Here is a 19,877-nt window from a genome sequence, read left to right on the forward strand (position 1 = left end):
AGCTCTTCTGCGTGCAAGAGCCACACCATAAGCCCAAAGTGTTCTAGATCCTCTAGGGCAATCGGACCCTGCGAGAGAAAAGCTGGATGAAGTGGTGATTTGATACTGTGATGGGGTATATGTTCCATCACGTGAAAGAGTACTTTCTCGAGAGAGGGAGCTACACCAGAGTCTACCCCTCCCCAGAGTATCCATGGGCAATAGGTCACCAGGGTTAAACAGAGAATAGCCGGGTCCACCTTTTTCCTAATGAGGTGATTCTAGTCATAGTGAAAGACTAGGTGGGTGGTGTTAGGAACCAGCTACCCCTATTGCTCTGGAGTACTGTGTTGCCCAATAGTACAGATTGAATGACATTGGACTTTAATAACTAATTTGCATATGAAGTGAATGACAGAGAAAAAGGGTGATTTATAAAGAAAAGAGACTCCTAAAGACTCCCACTGGACTCCTGATAGAGGGGAGCTTTAGCTTGGACTCCTCCCCTCAAAGAAACATTTTGAGGGGGGGAGTCAATAGAGACCTCACCCTGACCTGAAAGGAGGAGATGATTAATGGAATCCCAGCAGAAAGGCACATAGTTGGAATTCTTGGAAACAAGAGCTCCAGGGTGACTCTCGAGAGGAGGAATGCTGGCTTTGGCCTAACTCTCGGTAAGCCCAAAACCTTTTCACAGCTGAGCTCCAGCTAGCTAGGACCCTCGGCCTACATCCTCGGTAGGCGGTGCACGGATACCTGGCAGGCGGTGAAAGGACATTCGGCTTACACCTTTGGGTAGGTGGGGCCAAGTGCATGACGGACACATTTATCCCTCTGTAGCTGAACTAGATCTTCATATTGTGACCGATGCAGCCAATCTGGAGAAATCAAGATTACCAACCCTGGATGGGTCGCTATTCTGCAAATAACCCAGCCTATCAGAAACACAACAGTGGCTTAGTGGGTCAAACCCCTGCCTTGGCACTCTGAGGTTGTGGGTTCAATCACTATGCTGCTCTTTATGACCCTGGGCAAGTTTATATTTATTAGTATTTATGTAATCACTCTTTGTTACATCAATGCAGTGTACATCAATTTAAAAGAAAAGAACACCAATACAGTATTTAAATACAAGTATAGAGAGAGAGAAAAAAAATCATTTGGTTGCTGGAAGATCCAATGCCAAAATAAAGTTGAAAACCATATAAATATATAAAAATCAGAACTAAGAAGAAAAGGCCTAGTCAAATAAATATATTTTTAAGGAAACTCAAAATTTGGAATAGGTAGGTTCACAGTGGAGTTCATGAATTCCACAAATATAGAATTAATGCAAAGAAGGCAGAGTTTTGGATAAATTTTAATCTTTCCAAATAGATAGATGGTAATGTCAGTCTATTTAGAGTCAACGAATGCAAAGTGTGAACAGGAACAAGTAATTTTATAAGATAATCAGTCTGCCCACTGGTAAGTACTTTGAAAGCCAAAGTTAATGCTTTATGTATCGGCCTATATTTTATCGGGAGTCAGTGATATTCCCTAAACAAAGAGTGGCATGATCATACCTCTTAGTATTTGTAATAACTCTAATGGCAGTATTTTGAACTGACTGCAATTTCTTAAGAGAAACTTGTAGATAGTATTACAGTAACTTAATTTTGAGATAACCAGCAAGAAGTGTCTATATATGAACGTGTTGAGTGAATCATGCATAAAGAATAGAAACAAAATCTTAACTACTAAAACCAACTGTGGATAAAATGTCAACGCTGAGTCTAAATAGACACCTAAGTACTTCCTAGAATTTTGAAGTTGTATGGATTGAGATCGCAAAAGTGGGGATACTGTCGGAGATTGTGAAGAACCAGTAATCCATAATCCTGTAGTTTTCACGGGCCAGGGAGAAATACAACAGTGGAGGAGGGGCTTAGTGATTAGAACCCCTGAGGTTGTGGGTTCAATCCCTATGCTGCTCTTTGTGACCCTGGACAAGTCACTTAACACTCCGTTGACCAGGTACCATAGTTAGATCATGAGACCACCGGGACAGACAGGGAGAAATACTGAGGACATGAATGTAAGAAGTGGTATAGAAGAAATGTAAATAAATAGACCTTTCTCTGGCCACGGTTGTACTAACTGGGGCATCCATGCCAGTGCTTCCAGCCTCAAATCTACAGCTAAAGAACCAACTTTTTTTTTCTTTTTTTAATTGGCTGCTGACACCATCAGATCAAACTTCAGATGCCCCCCCCCCCCCCAGCCATTTGCAATACGTTAGGCCTTCCAGGACAATGACCACTTCCCCAGGGTCCAGCGGCTGAGATAGTTGACCTGCACATTGTCTACTCCTGCTCTATGTGCTGCTGACAGAGCCTGCAGGTGGCCTTCTTTTCTCAAAGGGGCATTCTTAGTGCCTCTCTCCTTTTTGATATATACCACAGCTGTGGCATTGTCCTAGAACACCTGACCGCTTGACGAATGGCTCGCAGCTCTAATGGACCACTTCTTCTAACCATTGGTCCTGAACTGAATGACCCACATAATGACCGCCCCAGCCATAAAGACTTCTGTTTTCAGGATCACTCAAAAGGATATTTGGAAAGGCAAGCCTTTAGACAACAACTCCAGCTAGAGCCGCTGAAACCGGCATCCTATACAGAATCAGGCCCAATATGTTTTACTCTTTTGGATCTTGCCAGGTATTTGTGACCTGGGTTGGACACTTGGAAACTAGGTTTGATGGACCTTTGGTTTGTCTCAGAACGGTAACTCTTATGTTAAGAGTCAGGAGATGGGCTCAGAAGATGAAAGAAGTAGACAGAAAGCTGTGAGGTGGATGACTACCAATTCCTGCCAACAGGAAGAACAGGTTAGTGGATGAGGCCCACTGCACTCTGTGGGGTAAGGCAGGAGGCCAGAGATGTTCCAAGGATGGAAGAGGAGGGAACAAAGGTAAACACTGATCCCCAGACACCCTGCAAATGCCACTGATCTGTGGAATTTAATGAAGTTAGAAGGACTATTTCCCAGTGAGAGACAGCTAATAAGCAAAATGTCGTCTTTTCAGTAGGACTGTACAGAAAAGTCCTTCACAAAATCTTGCAAAATGTAAAGTGATTGTTTTTCACACCCTTCATTAGAGCCAGAACAGAAATCAGCCCTTTGTTAAATGATAATAACTTGGTAATGATGCAACATCCTACCCAAATTCTCTGCCTGATGATACATACAAGCATATGTTAAGCTCTTGAATGGCTTTCATATAAAGCACTTTCTATCTTTAGCTAAGTGTAAAGTTTCAAGTTTATTTAAAATTTCTTATACCGCCTAATCACACTTATATTGACTCTAATACAAACTTAAAATTACTAGACATCTATTACTTTACCTTCATCTGTGTAATCTGGATGACTTTGGTATCTCTCCAATGCCAATGGTTCAGATTCAGGTAACTTTATTGGTACGATACGTAATTTGACATGTGCTGCAAAAGTAAGTTGAGAAAGACAGAATGTTTACAAAGTAGCAGCAATGAAAGTGTTATGTAGGGAGAAGTGAACAAAAAAAGACCAATTCTTGTATTCTAGGACTGGTCTGCACTGTCCCTGGTCAGCTCACAACATAGCTGCTTGCTTTATTCTTTATCCCAGGAATTTTGCCCAACCCTTTAAGAAAATCAGTCATGCCAAGTATCTCAACAGGGGCACCACAGGCCTTCGCTGTGTGGGATTTTGCATTGTCAATCTATTGGGACCAGAAGTGCAACAGTGCAGGCACTGGGAGCCGTTGCCTTCCCACTGCCTCTTTTCTGTTCTCCTCACCCACCGGCTCTAGCCTCTACCCTGCCCCCCAGATGGGCTCTGTAATCAAATGGAGCTCCTGCAGTCAGCAGCACTCTGGCTACTTCTTGCTCCCCTCCGGTACCAGGAAGTAAGCGGCTGATCCCTCTGAATCAATGGGACTGGTGATAGCAGAGTGGTCCAGAGAGGCTTTGCTTTCCCAGGTAGAGGCTGCAGCTTGGAGGAAGAGTGCCCAAAGGATGCTACAATGCCCCTGGGTCAGGGAAAGTCCAGCTGTGAGGTGACAGCTGTCCGATTCCTGGGATGGGGGGGAATCTCCCTAAATACAGCTCTGCCACCCTCCCTCATTGCTGGAAATTGGATTGCTAAGCTGGAGGTAATGTGAGAAGTATGCAGTGCCAGGAGGAAAGGGGTAGCAGAAAGGGAGCTGTGGGGAGCAAGTCAGGCATTGCGATGGTTTGTTAAAAGTGGGACAACATACAAAAAAACCCTGCAGGACAGAAGGAAAAGTTTGAGGAGGGAAGAAAATGCACTAGTTTACATATGAAAGACACATGAAGGACTGGTAGCGCACTACCTCACCAACTACCTAGAAAACCACAACATACTTCACCCCTCTCAATCTGGATTCAGATCCAGCTATAGTACAGAGACTTTATTAGCAACGCTGTTGGACACAGCCAGACAGCACCTTAGTAAAGGAGGAAGAATGTTACTAATCTAACTCAATCTCTCAGCAGCATTCGACTTAGTAGACCACATCATACTACTCCAGATACTGGACGCCATAGGGATCTCCGGAGCAGTGTACAACTGGTTCCAAGGATTCCTGAAATCAAGATCCTACAGAGTCAAGTCAAACGACCTTAAATCGGAACCCTGGTCCAACCCCTGTGGAGTTCCACAAGGCTCACCACTATCGCCTAAGCTCTTCAACCTCTTCATATCCTCCCTGGGCTTCACTCTTGATACCCTAAACGTAACTTCTTTCAGCTACGCAGACGATATAACAATACTCTTCCCCTTCGATATCCTAGACCCCACTTCTTTAAGCAAGATAATAACAATACTAGAAGCAGTGGAAGATTGAATGCGAAAACACAAACTGAAACTGAATTCAGACAAAACAAATTTCCTACTACTCGAAAAAGACAAAACCCCATCCACAACAGAATTAGTAATTAACGCCACCAAATACCCCATACAACCTTCCCTCAAAATCCTTGGAGTGACGATAGATAGATGCTGCACAATGCAGACACAAATCAATAAAACTACGCAAAAAGCATTTTTCACCATGCGCAACCTCCGAAAAATAAGAAAATTCTTCGAAAAAGACCACTTATAGGATCATAGTTCAATCCCTTGTCCTAGGACTAGTGGACTATTGCAACATCCTCTATCTTCCATGCCCCACAAACTTGCTAAACCAATTCCAGACCATTCAAAACACAGCCCTCAGATTGATCTACTCCCTCGGAAAATTTGACCATATAACCAATGCCTACCTAACCTCTCACTGGCTACCAATAAGTGCCCGAATCCAATTCAAATTTTATTGTCTACTATACAAAGCAATAAACGGATCCACACCCACCTACCTTAACAACCGCCTTAATTTCAACTGCTCATCCAGAACAAGAAGAACCAAGAACCTATTCGCCTATCCCCCCACTCAAGGGAACTCAGCGAGAGAAGATGTATGACGGCCTCCTAGCAACGCAGGCAGCGAAACTGGACCCCTTAATCTCCAATTTGCTGTCAACAAGTATCGACTTTAAATCATTCCGAAAGGAAATCAAAACCCTACTTTTCAAAAAAACTATACAACCTCCCAACCGAAACTAACAAGCAACCAAGCCTAAACCCTTCTCCTAAATTGTAATTTCCGGCATCTATTATGTAAGCATCATCCAATTATAACTTCCTAGAAAACCCCAGCTATCCCCCTCTATTCTACGCCTGATCTGTATACATCCCCTGAATTGTAACTTCCTGGATATGTCCAGCTGTTTTACACTGTAATCCGCTTAGAACTGCAAGGTAAAGACGGAATATAAGTCACTAATGTAATGTAATGTAACATATTGTAAAACCCTTTTGTGCATTGGAGGCTGAGCTAGCTTGCAAGTAAGACTAGCTACGACCAATCTTACTTGCACAGTAAGCTTTTTGAGCATCGGGAGTGGGACTTAAATCATTAATCCTTTAGGTAGGAAACTGGAGGAACAGCTACTGCACTTGCTGTGCAGAATTCCATGCAAATCTTCCATTCTTCCCCTGTCCTCTCCTCCCCCACATGGGTCTGGCCTCTTCATCAAACTGACCCCCCCTACCCCAGGTGAGATCAGATATATCTGCAAAGAAGCAGTATATCTCAAAGATATATCTCAAAGAAGCAGTAGTGGCAGCAGCCAAAAGGCAGGTGAAGTGCTGTGAATGGACTACTTGCAGCCAGCCCCGCCAGGGCCTTCCCTCTGCCGCATCACTTCATCTAGATAGAGGCCAGCTACATGCAGCCTGATCACAGTGCTACCTCGGCTGGCTGCTGCTGCAACCACTCACACTGATCAGGTGGGATGTCGGTTGGAGGGACAGAGGCCAGACCCACATGAGGGAAGAGGAGGGAACATGAATGCTAGACCACAATTTGTGTGGGGGAGGGGAAGGAGGGAACATGGATGCTAGGCCCAATGCCAATGCAGGAACAGATCGGGTGCGTGCAACTGCATAAGCATTTCTCCCCCCTGGAACTTCCTCTATGACATCAGTCATTGCACGCACCTGGCCTGTTGCTGCGGCGGTGGCTCTGAGAAATCGGCAGTGGCAGTTTGGGGAGGGGGGACAGGGAGAGAGACAAAGAAAGAAAAGGAGGCAGGGAGAGAGAGAGAAAGAAAGGATGTAGTCAGAAGGAAGTGCAACCAGAGACTCACCAGACAACAAAAAGGTAGGAAAAATGATTTTATTTTTAATTTAGTGATCAAAATGTGTCAGTTTTGAAAATATATATCTGCGGTCTATATTTTGCACTATACATTTTGTCTATTTTTCCTATAGTTGTTACTGAGGTGACATTGCATATTTTAAAGTCATCTGTCTTGACCTATGTGAAAACCCCCCGAATATAAATTATAATTAACATTTTCTCTGTGTAAACTGTGCTTTGTGGGTTTTTTTTAAATTTAGATATTGTGTGTAGATGAAAAATGAATGGAAGAAATTGGGGGCGGGGCTGGACTGAAAATTATTAGATTTCCCGTTTTGAGGGGAAAAAATAAATGGTCACTGGACCTGTAAGTGGTAGTGGGGGAGATGGTAGAGAGAAGAAGAGAAAGTGACCAAGACCAGAAAGGGTAGCAGAGATTCTTAGTGGAGAGAGGGAAAGAGATGCCAGACTTTGGGGTGCAAGTGTGAGAGGGAGACAGAACTGCAGGAGAAGGAACAAATTTCATGCCTCAGGATAGGAGAATTAAACACTAAAAATAAACGTGGTAGAATTTTGAAATATTGTGTGAATTTTCAAAAAATTAGCACAGAATTCCACCAGGAGTAAACAATAACTACACTAACAGAGCCATGTCTTTGTTTATATAAATTCATTCATTTTTTGATCATTTCTTTCTATACCATTATGCTCATGTTCAGTGCTTTCCATTCATTAACCTCTTACGCACCCTCCTTTTACAAAACCATAGCGCGCTGGTAACAGCTTAGACGCTCATATGAGCACTGGAGCTGTTACCGCCACAGCCGGCGCTACAAACCGAACTGACCTGAGGAAAGGGGTTTAGTCCCCGAAAAATTGCTTTATTTCCATTTCCTATTTATAAACTTTTATCAATACAGTTACAATACTACTTGATTCTACATAAAGCAACAAAAAAATTTCTTTCTACCTTTTGTAGTTTCTGCTTTAATCATTTTCTCTTCGCTCTCTTCTTTCTATATAACGTTTGTCCTCTCTTCCATGCAACATCTGCCCTCTTTCTACCCCTTCCATCCACTGTCCACCCTCTCTCTCTTCCATATGGCATCTTCCCTCTTTCTAAGTCTGAAGGAGCGCGCTAAAGGAGCAGATAATGCTCCAGCTGAGGGCGCACAGCAAATGTTCAAGATAGGTCCCGTCCTGCTATTTTTTCTCTTTGCTCTTTTCCTTCCATCCACCTATCTTAATACTCTAAAAAACATGACCCAAAACCATTCTAACATGACTATCCCCACTATATGGGGCCGACGCTTACCCTCACAACATCCTCCCTCGTATAATAATTTTGATACCTTCCATCATCAAATCATTCAAATCCCAAAACTCAATTTCCAAACTTTTCCCCCCAAAAACGGTGTCAGGTCAAAAGCGCGCCGGGACAAAGGCCCGCGCAGACAATTGAGCGCAGCGCGGAGGTGCGCGCCACACAAAATTACTGTTTTTACGGTTCCAGGGGGGCGTTGGGGGGAACCCCACCACTTTACTTAATAGAGATCGTGCCGCGTTGTGGGGGGTTGTAACCCCCCCACATTTTACTGAAAACTTCACTTTTTCCCTGTTTTTAGGGAAAAAGTTAAGTTTACAGTAAAATGTGGAGGGTTACAACCCTCCAAACCCCCCACAACGCTGGCGCGATCTCTATTAAGTAAACTGGGGGGGGCTCCCCAACAAAAACCCCCGTCGGAGCCCCTAAAAACTGTAATTTTCTTCGGCGCGCGCCTCCATCTTGCGCTCAGTTGTCGGCGCGCGCCTTTGTCTTTCGCCGACTTGTCTATGAACCCCAAAAACAACACACACCATTAACTTTGGACTAATTAACACAAGATCCATAAGAAACAAACCGTCTAATCGTTGATATTATGCTGCAACATAATCTCTCTTTTCTTTGGCTCATAGAAACTTGGCTTTCAGACGGAGATGAGGCTTATCTCAGTCATGTCCCCCAGGTTACCTCTCCCTCTCTATCAATCATAACAATAGAAGAGGCAGAGGCCTTGCCTTAATTTACAAATCCTATCTAAAAATCCAATTAATACATTCAACAATTCAATCTTAAAGCAGACCCTACCCTAAATTCCCTCCTAATGTATCTACTTCCCCCAATCTCAAGAAATACCATTACTATACTGGAATCCATTATTTTTGAACATTGCACTTCTAATCTAAATCCCATAATCCTTGAGGACTTCAATATCCACTATATATTAACTGACAACCTAAATCTCATACCTCTCGTTCAACTCCCAACCCATTCAGCAGGTCATACCTTAGATCAGTGTTCTTCAACCACCGGTCCATGGACCGGTGCCGGTCCACAGGGCCGGCATGTACATCAGGCCCAAAACTGTGTTCTTCAACTGCCGGTCTGCTGTGCGATCGATGCGTTGTTAATAAGATTATATTGTGTGTATATATGAAAAATGAATGTAAAAAATAGTGTTACAATTAAGACTATGGGGGCAGGGTCTGGGGGTGGAGATTGGGTAGAGATGGGCAGGGTCTGGCCCACGACTTAGCCCAGTGTTCTTCAACCGCCAGTCTGCAGAACAATGCCGGTCCACAAAATAATTATTTTATTTCTGCCAGGCCATAGGTGTAAAAAGGTTGATGAACTGCCTTAGATATGATCTTCATCAACAACCATCCCTTCAAGTCAAACATCTTCCTTCCATGGACAGACCATTCATTAATAATGTCCACCTTTACACAAAAAATACCCCTCAAAAATCAAAGAACAAAAATCTTTACATATACTGTAGAGATTACAATAAAATAGAAGACACAGCTATCCAATAAACATTTAAACTAGAACTTGAAAAATTTAACTTTCTCAAACTTAATGAACAAAGTGCATTATGGAATAATTCAACTGCTGCTCTCTTAGATACCTTAGCCCCTATGCAACAACATATAATCCTAGCCAATATCAAAAGAACTCCTTGGTATACTAATGAATTGCAACTACACAAAAAACAACTACACTTCCCCCTCCCCATTCGCGGTTTCCACACTCGCGGTTTCACAAATTCGTGATTTTTTTTTAGGGGGGGAACCCATATTCTATCACATTCCAGCCTTCCTCCCGGCATTCTGGCCTTACCTGGTCTAGCAGGCTTTTGGGGCATGAATGATCTTCCTACGCTCCTGCCCCATGCAGATTGCCAATAGGAAATGGCTGCCTTGAGCTCCCGCCGTAGTCTCGAGAGACTATGGGAACTCACGGCAGTCATTTCCTATTGGCAATCTGCACTGGGCAGGAACGTAGGAAGATCGCTCCTCCCCCGAAAGCCTGCTAGACCACCAGGTAAGGCAGGGAAGGTGGGAGGGAGGCGGGGGTGGGTCAGAGCCGGACGAGAAGATATTCACGGATTTTCTCCATTCGCAGTCCAGCTCTGCCCCTATCCCCCACAAATACTGAGGGAGAAGTGTAAGAGCAGCCGAATGACAGTGGAGACACGAAAAGTCTGCCACAACTCTAAATATCTACAAGGAAAGAGCAAACCAATATAAAAAAGCAATAGCTCAAGCAAAAAAAACAAAATTACACTAAATGCATTAATAAAACCAAACACTCAGGACCTTTATTCTCAATTCTTAAAACACTCTCAACTAACAACAAGCAAGAATTCTCAATCTCTGAAATACCCCTAGCACGAGATCTAGCTCTTTACCAACAAAATCGCTAATTTACATCACCAACTTTAGAAAGGCCCAAAGAAAATAACACCTGATCAACACACAGTCAAAACAATTGTCCCTACAAGTAAACTTATTACAATCATAGTCCCTTCGCTACATGAAATAAAATAAAACATACAGAACATGAACATCAAAGGCAGTACTTTAGAAACTATTCTTCCTTTTCTTTAAAAATGCTATTGTTATATTTTCAGACAATACATTTACAGCATGATCAAACAAAGCTTAGAAACTGGTTCAATACCCAATTACTGGAAATCAGCAAAAATCTATCCAAAAATTAAAGATCATAAGGCCCCCACATCTGACTGCTCCAATTACTGTCCAATATCTAACCTCCCATGCATGACAAAACTCACAGAAAAAAAAAACAGTATTTAATCAGCGCATTGAAAAAACAAATATCCTTCACCCAAATCAAACAGGCTTCCAGAAGGAATATTCTACCGAACATGCATTAATAGGGCTTACGGCTTCTATTCTCAACCTCCTGGACCAGAGAAATACCACACTACTACTCTCTCTCAACCTTTCAGCCACGTTTGATAGTCGACCCCCAACTTCTACTTAGCACATTGCTCTCAATTGGAATAACTGACATAGCTTTAGACTGGTTTATATCCTTCTCTGGCCGTTCATCCAAAGTGCACACTAACCTAACAACTTCAGAATCGATCAAATTAGAATGTGGTATACCACAAGTTTCCATTTAGAGAATGCCACGGTGGTTGTTACCCGCAACTAGCCATGGGTAACCCGCCAAAACGAAAAAGTGCTCACTGTGGGTACAGGGACAAGGCCATCCACCATCCTATGGAATGGTGAATGGCCTTCTCTCCGCAGTTAATGGAGGGAACACGTGCGGTCACTGATCATGCACAGCCCCCTCCCTTCCATCTTCGTGGTGCGTTTTACTTTACAGTGTTCAATCCGCTGGAGCCTGCCTGAAATCGCATCAGAAGAGAAGCTTCTGCCCGCAGATGCACGCTACTTTAGGCAGGCTCTGGTGGCTTGAACACTGTAAAGTAAAACGTGCCACGAAGATAAGAGGGAGGGAGATGCGCGAGGGGTGCTGAAGGGTGGTGGAAAGGAAAGGAACAGACGCTGAAGGGGGGTGGAGAAGAACAGATGCTAAAGGGAAATGGGGAATAGAGAGTGGGGAGAAGATGCTGGATGAGAAGAAGACAGAGATGCCAGACTATGGGGGGAGCGGAGGGAAGAAGATGGGTGCCAGACCAATTGGGGGAGGGGGGAGGAAGAGATACAGTAACAGAGCAAATGGAAGATGCAGAGAGAAGGCAGACAGTGGATGGAAGGAATTGAATGAGAAGATGAGGAAAGCAGAAACCAGACAACAAAGGTAGAAAAAAAATTTATTTTATTTTTTTTTTTGCTTTAGGATAAAGTAGTATATTAGTTGTGTTGATAAAAATTTATAAACAAAGCCCTGCCAGCTGAACATCTTTCTCTAGTTCAGCAGCCAGAACTTTGATTTATAAGGAAGGAATAAGCTAAATATTGCAGTACTGAGGCTTGTATGGATGGGACAATGGTCGTGGGGACTGGGACAAATTTTTTCCCTGTGTCATTCTCTAGCTCCATTCTATCTCCCCTGCTTTTTAATATTTTCACCTCTCCTCTTCTTACAATTGCCCAATCAATTGGTTTTACTGTATTCAGTTATGCTGATATTTAGCTAATCCACCCAATAGACCCAAATGACCCTCAGGATATTCTAAATATTAATAACAAATTAGAAGCGATCACTAAATGGCTAACTACAAACATGCCTTTTCTCAACCCAGACAAATCAAATGGAATGCTTTTCTCCCCCACTAGAAATAAAACCCATGCTTCCCCCATTTATCTCAAGTCTACTCCTCTTCAATTCACCAACAATACTAAGATCCTTGGAGTAATCAACAATGAATTATCCTTCCACCAACAGATAAGCGCAGTGGTCAGGAAAAGTTTTTACAAACTAAGAATGATCAGATCAGTTATGAATCTACTAGAACCGTCTTCTCTCAATATCTTACTACACTCTCATGATATCCCAAATCAATTACTGTAATTCTTTGTATCAAGCTATTTCTCAAACAGAGATAAGAAGACTTCAAATCATTCAAAACACAGCAGTTAAACTAATATATAAGGCAAAAAGATTTGATCATGTCACCCCCTCTGCTTATAAAATCACACTGACTCCCAATCCATCATCAAATCACACATAAAATCTCACTACTTATCTTCAAAACAAAGTTAACACACACCCCAGGATTCATAGATAGACTTCTTATCCCACACTGCCCACCTAGAACACTAAGATCCAGCAACCAGCATCTTCTGGTGGTCCCTTCCCGGTGGCATTTAGTCTGACACCAGAAAGAAAAAATCTTTTCGGTTACTGCACCAACAATATGAAATTCCCTGCCCTCTCACCATTGAGAAGAAATCTCATTGGACAAATTCAAAAATAACTCATTAAAGATGCATATGACAAGTAGAGGCTAGATTGCATATAGAAGGAAGACCACATTCCCTTCCCAATGAGTTGACCTTTTACATTCTTTTTTTCCTATTATAAATTGTACTCCCCCCCCAATCCAATTTGTATCTTGTAAGTCAGTAAAGTCTTGTTATCTAATGTCTTCCCCTGGATTTTAATAGTCTTAATATTGTACACTGGTTAGATAATTTACCGTATTTTTCGCTCCATTAGGCGCACTTTTTTCCCCAAAAAAAGTGGGTGGAAATTAGGGTTCATCTTATGGAGCGAATACCCAAAGTGCGCCCCCCCCCCTCCCCGTTACCTTATTCTAATGCGGCTGCCCTCCCTCGCTGGATGCGGCCCTGGCCCTCTGATGCCTCCCGCGCGTACCTTTTTTTTTTTTTTTAACTTCTGAATGTGGCGCACCAGGCTGGCTGGCTGATTCCCGCTGCTTCCTCCAACTGCCAGCTGACTCCTCTTCTGTTCCCTTGCGTAGCGGCACACCAGGTTGCCTGCTTGGTCCTGCGCCACCAGTTCTCATGGGAAGCAGCGTGAGATCAGGTAGGCAACCTGGTGTGCCGCTACATGAGAGAACGGAAGAGTCGTCATGGGAATCAGGCAGCCGGCCTGATCCAGAAGTTAAAAAAAAAAAAAAAAAGGTACACGCAGGAGACGTCAGGGAGGAAGGAGGAAGATGACCAGGGCCTGCCTCTCACCTGCCTGGGGGGGGGAGGAGGAGGAAGAAGCCGGGGCCTGCCTCTCGTCTGCATGGGGGTTAGGTAGGGAGTGGCTACCTACAGGGAGGCCTGCTTGCTTGCCTGGGAGGGGGAGTAATGCCTGTCTGCCCTGTCCCGGCCTACCACTAGACCACCAGGGGGGGGAGGGGGGAGACACAGGGTGCAGAGCCTGGCAGGGAGAATTTGGTTCAGAATGTTTATTTTCTTGTTTTCCTCTAAAGGTGGGTATATCAAATTTGAACTAAAACTTCCTTTCCATAAACTGTCTATCCTGTGCCCCTTCTCGCCTTTGTGCTCGTTCCTCCCTTCCCCTCCATTGGGTGCAGCAGCATTCACAACTGCCTTGGCAGGCGCTGCTTTGCCCTGGAGCTAGGGCCAAGTTGAGAGGGGGGGGGGAAGGAGGCCTCGGCCAGCCAAACCCCCCCTCCCCCCCGCCCGGCTCTGCCCTTAACTAGCCCTCCAAATTCACGCATGTTCTTTATCCACAACAAGCGGCTTTATTTAACACTTACAACGGTGGCACTCCGCCTCAGTCGGCGCAAGCATCTTCCACGCGCTGCTGCGTCGCTTCCCGTCTGACGTCACGTCCTGGTCGCGGGACCAGGACGTAACGTCAGAAGGGAGCCGGCGCGAGCAGCGAGCTCGCTTCAGTAATGAAGCGCAGCCGCACTTGGCCCGGGCCACCTGATCTACTGGCGCGTGGGCGTGGCGACCGTCACACGCATGCTCCCAGCAGCTCAGGTGCAGACAGCAAGTGCGACTGCGCTTGAATTAGGAGCCGGGGGAGGTAGTCGATTACCGAGAGGCTCGTTCATTCCCCTGCAGGAATTACTGTCCTCCCCACGGGATTCCCGAAGAGCTGCTACTTCGAAGCGCCCGCGCCGGAAACCGGAAGTCGCGTCGGAGGAGGGCGGGACGCCTGTCGGGGAGAGAAGTTGTGTGTACTAGGGGACGGAGAAGGGGCGCTGCGGGATTGTTGGTGGGCGATCTCAGGTACGGACTCGAGGGCGTCTGCCTTGGAGCCGGCGGGGCTTCGGCTGTCTCTTGGGTAGACGTTCCCGTGCGCTCTCTTTAGTTTCTGGCAGGCAAATGCGAAGAATCTGGGGCTCTGCTTAGCTAAACCTCACTGAATTAAAAACTTGATCTCCGATTTCACGTTGTTTCTTTAATTATTGGTTATTTTAGAGTTTGATGCCCATTATTCATATTCTGCCAAATAATATCTTGCAATCTTTGTATTTTGTTGAAGAGTAAAATATGCTTTTTTCTCTACAGCTCTGGAAGGTGAGGCCTAACACTGGTACAGAAGATGCTGTGCTTTTTTTAAGATTACTGTACTTTACTTAATTTAGGCATTGTTTCCATCTAGTGGTGACATTTGGAATAGTTTGTCACTGCAGTCCTAGAATGGTTACACTGCTGGCAGCAGCAAAGCATGTTTTACTACATAAATAAAGCAGCAGCAGCTGTAAAGCAAAATTCTGCTACCTAAGAACATAAAGCTGTGCTTCTGCTGGGTCAGACCAGAAGTCCATCACGCACAGCAGTCCACTCATGCGGCGGCCCATCAGGTCCAGGACCTGTATAGTAATCCTCTATCTATCCCCTTTTCCTTCAGGAAATTATCTAATCCCTTCTTGAACCCCAATACACCCTCTGGAAGAGCATTCCAGGTGTCCACCACCCTTTGTGTGAAGAAGAACTTACTAGCATTGGTTCTGAATCTGTCCCCTTTCAATTTTTCCAAATGCCCTCTCGTTCTTGTAGTTGTTGAAAGTTTGAAGAATCTGTCCCTCTCCACTTTCTCTATGTCCTTCATGATCTTGTAAGTCTCTATCATGTCCCCTCTAAGGGACAGATTCGTCAAACTTTTGAAAACTACAAGAATGAGAGGCCATTCAGAAAAATTAAGAACTAATGCTAGGAAGTTCTTCACCCAAAGGGTGGTGGATGCCTGGAATGCGCTTCCAGAGGGTGTATTGGGGTTCAAGAAGGGATTGGACAATTTTATGTTGGAAAAGGGGATAGAGGGGTATAGATTGAGGATTGCTACACAAGTCCTGGACCTGTTGGGCCGCCGCATGAGCAGACTGCTGGGCACGATGGACTTCGGGTCTGACCCAGTGGACGCACTGCTTATGTTCTTATGGAATAGGGCTGTGAGTTGCCGCATTAAAAACTGACCCAAAAACCTAAAAATTATTGGGAGGGCCGCGACCCTGAGAGAAAAAACACTGACATGAGGTTCCTCAGTGAGGAGAAGGAGGCTCTTAGGTCAAAGACTGAAAGCACTCCGTTCAGTAATACTGACAAATAAAAGAAATAGAATATAAATTTGTTATGGGAAGGCACAAAACATATGCAGCTAATACATGCAGAAAATAAAGGCTTTAAAAACGTATACGACGTGCTTAAAAGCGTCTGAAGAAAAAACTAAAAGATGTCTTCTCCGCTCTGCGGAAAACAAAGAACTGATGGTCCTGTGAGCTAGCAGAAGGTGGGAAGGCACTCGTGCATGTGCGGTATGGACAGTCTTTGAATTGTTGGAGTGACAGTTCACTTTGGACAGTCCATGCCAGGTTCTGTGGATGATGTCACCCACATGTGAGACTATACTGCTTGCTTGTTCTACGACAACCACCAGAGTTTTTGGAAAATGCATTCTGAGATTTTTGTAGTATTTATGTTAGGGCATTGAGTTTGGGTCCCACTCCCTTTCATTAGATTACTCTTTGCATATAGAAAAGAGGTTTGATTCGGTGGATTTTATAGCTGTAGAGGTGGGTCCAGAGCTCTGAGGGTCTGGATTTTTTGTTAATTTGATGTTTGAATGGAAGCAGATAGCGCCCCCAACTGCTGTGGAGGGTCTCTGAAGCTCCACACTATGTGTGGGATGGAGCTTTCGATTGCTAAACGACACGGCTCTTATTTTTCTTCTGTTCAGATTTGGACTGTAATTATGGACAAGGTGGACACTTTGCTTTAAGTTTACTGGGGGGGGGAGGGGGAACCAGGGGGACTGGTTCTGTGGTGACGACTTCCTGAAGGAACAACAGGGGGTTGTCAATTGTAAGCTGTTTCAGTTTATTGCATTTGGGTGGGGGTGTGGAGTTCTGTTGGAGAGGATATCCATTTCTTTGTATTGCAGTTTGTCATTGCATTTTGTACTTATTGGTAGAGACATTATTATGCATTGATGCTGTATATGGCATTTGTATGTGAATTGATAACCACTTTTATTGTTTGTTATATTTTTCAAAATTCTAATTTGATGTTTGAATTAAAAAGCCAGTGCTTAGTCTTCCATAAATTCCTTCATATTGCTTTTTTAGCGTGCCGTGCTCTGCCTGAAACTACAGGACCCGGCCTCCAGATCATCATCCTTCTGACATATTTACAGTTCCTTTGTGGCATCATCCTGTTGCATCTATATTTGAGGACTGCTCTGTTCACACTGGCTGATTCTGTGTCCAGTTCTCATTACCTTGGATCAAGCCTGGCCAGCTTTCTGCTTCACCTACACTATCACAGAGAGGTCAGTGAAATCATGGTACAGAGCATCCATTTATCTTTTCATTGGGCCAGAACTAAACTATGCAAAAGCATGTGATGGGGTGAAGACTCCTTCTGTGGGAAGTGTTCCTCTGACCACCCAGCCTCTCTCTCCCGACTCGCTAAGTTAACCTGAATGTCTAAATTAAACGAAATGCTATGCTAAATGGAATGTCTTATCTGTATCACCTCTATTTTATATGTAACAGTGCTGTCTTGTATGTTTCATCGCTGTAAATGTACAGTCTCTTCCCCTGTAAACCGCTCTGAACTGCCATGGTACTGCGGTATACAAAAATAAAGTTATTATTATTATTATAATGGACATGGGTTTGCTTCTGCTAGTAGATGTTTCAGCATTTGGGAGAGATGTAGAAGGGTGTTTTAGCCAAATAACTACACATTTCCTGGCTCAGATTTGTAGTTTGGCTTATGTAATGTCTGAAGTTTTTATGCATGCACTTGTCGGTGTGTGCATTTGACGGAGCAAAATTGTCAGGGTGCAATTGTCCTGCACGTTACTGATGATGTACCATTAAGGAGTATTAGGTTGGTGCAACTGCGGACACCGAAGTGTTATGCACACTGGTGCTAGGTTACTCTAGTACAGTGTTCCCCCGGTCGTTCGCGGTTCCGGTCATTCGCGGTATTTTCCGACCACTAACCGCTGACAAGGAGAGGACAGTGGGAGAAGCAGGAGAGAGCAGCCGGAGCGCCACAAGTGCAGGAAATCACTCGCGGTATGCTCTGACCGTCTCTTCCTGCACTAAGTTGGACCTTATCCAATCAGGAGCTGCTTTGACACGCAGCTCCTGATTGATAAAGCCCGACTTAGTGCAGGAAGAGGCGGTCGGAACATACAGCGAGTGATTTCCTGCACTCGCGGTGCTCCGGCTGCTCTCTCCTGCCTCTTCCGCTGCCCTCTCCAGTCTCCCCCATGAAAATCCGTATTTGTGGTTTTTCAAGATCCGTGGGAACACCGCGAATATCTGTATTCTGAAATTTGGGCACCCAGATGCCGTTACAGAAAACACTCTCAACACCACAGCATCAGGGCTCCTAATTGGAGGTGCCCACTTACAGAATCAACCCCTTGGTGCACCTTCTTTCTTGCATTTTGTTTACTACCCTGAAAAGCCAAAACACAGTAATTGTTGAGAATGTAAATATGATCAGTTGACTGACATTTTGGAAAAAACATGATGTGTTGGATCCAAATCAGTTTGATTTCTGTAAAACCATGATTTAATTGCTTTCATTGTTTGATATTATCAGAAGTAGTTTTGCTCAATTTTAGGGAGCAAGTGAAATCGCCATTCAGACAATCCAACAATAAACAGTGTTCAATTTGTAACAAGTTCAAACTTCTCCCCTACAGCCCTTCCTTCCCTCCCACCTCCATCCAATATACCACCCATACCATCCTTCCCAAATCCCTCCCTCCTTGTGATAAAAAAAAGATCAGTTTTAAAAAGGAAAGCTGATGGATTGCATTGGATCTCTTTTGTATTGGCCAGGAGTGTCTGTTTTGTACACAGTGGCAGGATTGGGACGTCAGCTTGTCCATCCTCTTCAGTATGCTACCGGGTTTCAAGAAGGGTTTGGATGATTTCCTGAAGGAAAAGGGGATTGAGGGGTACTGATAGAGAATTACTATGAGGTCCTTGACCGGAATGGGCCGTCACGCAAGCGGACTGCTGGGCGGAATGGACCTCTGGTCTGACCCGGCAGAGGCACTGCTTATGTCTTTATGCCATCATGGACCACAGCTACATACAAGATTGTCCATCTTGGGCACTGAGGGATCTGCATTCCCAGCAAAAAAAAAGTATTCTTTTTTTTTTTTTTTGACTAGTGTCTAGCCCAGGACATTGCATAGACGCTCGCCTAGACTATTTTGCTCAGCTTGAAAATACCTTTATTCACTGTGGATTTTTGGGAGGGTGTTAACTAACCTTTCACAGAGCTAGGTTGGGCGGTTTGTTGGCTCCCATTCTGCCTGTCTTGGCCGCGTGCTGTCTTACAATTGTCTCTTGCTCTGTGGGAGTGTGTCTCTCATCAGAGCTGGAAAGGCCTGTGTTCCATCCCACTTTCTATTCCTGTAAGTCACTGACGACAGAAGCATTGAGTCACGAGACAGTAGACACACAATGCCGGCCCACTGGTTCTCTCGTAGAAGGAGGGCAGTTTGTCTCCTGTGACTGCACCTGTGTTCGCTCTGTCCTGCATTTAGCAGTGATTGCTCTGGAAAGCAATTCGATACACAGAAGAAATCCAGCTTAGCAAAGTCTCTTCATTCAAGGATGAGATGTTGAGTGAAAGAATCTACCTCTGCTAAAACAGGCTTTTTTTCACTCATTCAGGTAGGATTTCAAGCTGACCTGGGAAATTTGTGGAACAAATAAGTGTTTTAATTGGTTTTCTATTTTTCAGGTGTAATGGTTTTGGTGAGGGGTTGCCCGTTATAGCTTTCTTGATGTATATTTTTTATATAACACAAAGTTGATGTACAGTAACTGATTTTAACAAACTTTTTTTTTTTTTTTGCTTGTTCTGTTAAGTTCATTTCTGTATATACACCAGAAACAAACTGGAGTATCTTATTATTGTTCTTGATTTCCTATGATTGA

General features: G+C 44.1%; 1 protein-coding gene across 2 annotated transcripts in view; it reads left to right on the plus strand.

The window, feature by feature from the left end:
* The first annotated feature begins 609 nt into the window (after positions 1-609).
* Positions 610-19,877, plus strand: part of LOC117348780 (ras-like protein family member 10B) — a 42,004-nt gene continuing 22,736 nt past the window's right edge. Inside the window, exons 1-2 of one of the 2 annotated variants that reach the window (XM_033921255.1) lie at positions 610-774; positions 17,028-17,230. The gene's annotated coding sequence lies outside the window, so the exon portion shown is untranslated. Of the gene's footprint in view, positions 775-14,448; positions 14,689-17,027; positions 17,231-19,877 lie in introns of those variants that run through there. The other variant, XM_033921254.1, reaches the window with a different exon arrangement.

This window comes from Geotrypetes seraphini, chromosome 15 (assembly GCF_902459505.1).
Source record: "Geotrypetes seraphini chromosome 15, aGeoSer1.1, whole genome shotgun sequence".
Taxonomy (NCBI): Eukaryota; Metazoa; Chordata; class Amphibia; order Gymnophiona; family Dermophiidae; genus Geotrypetes; species Geotrypetes seraphini.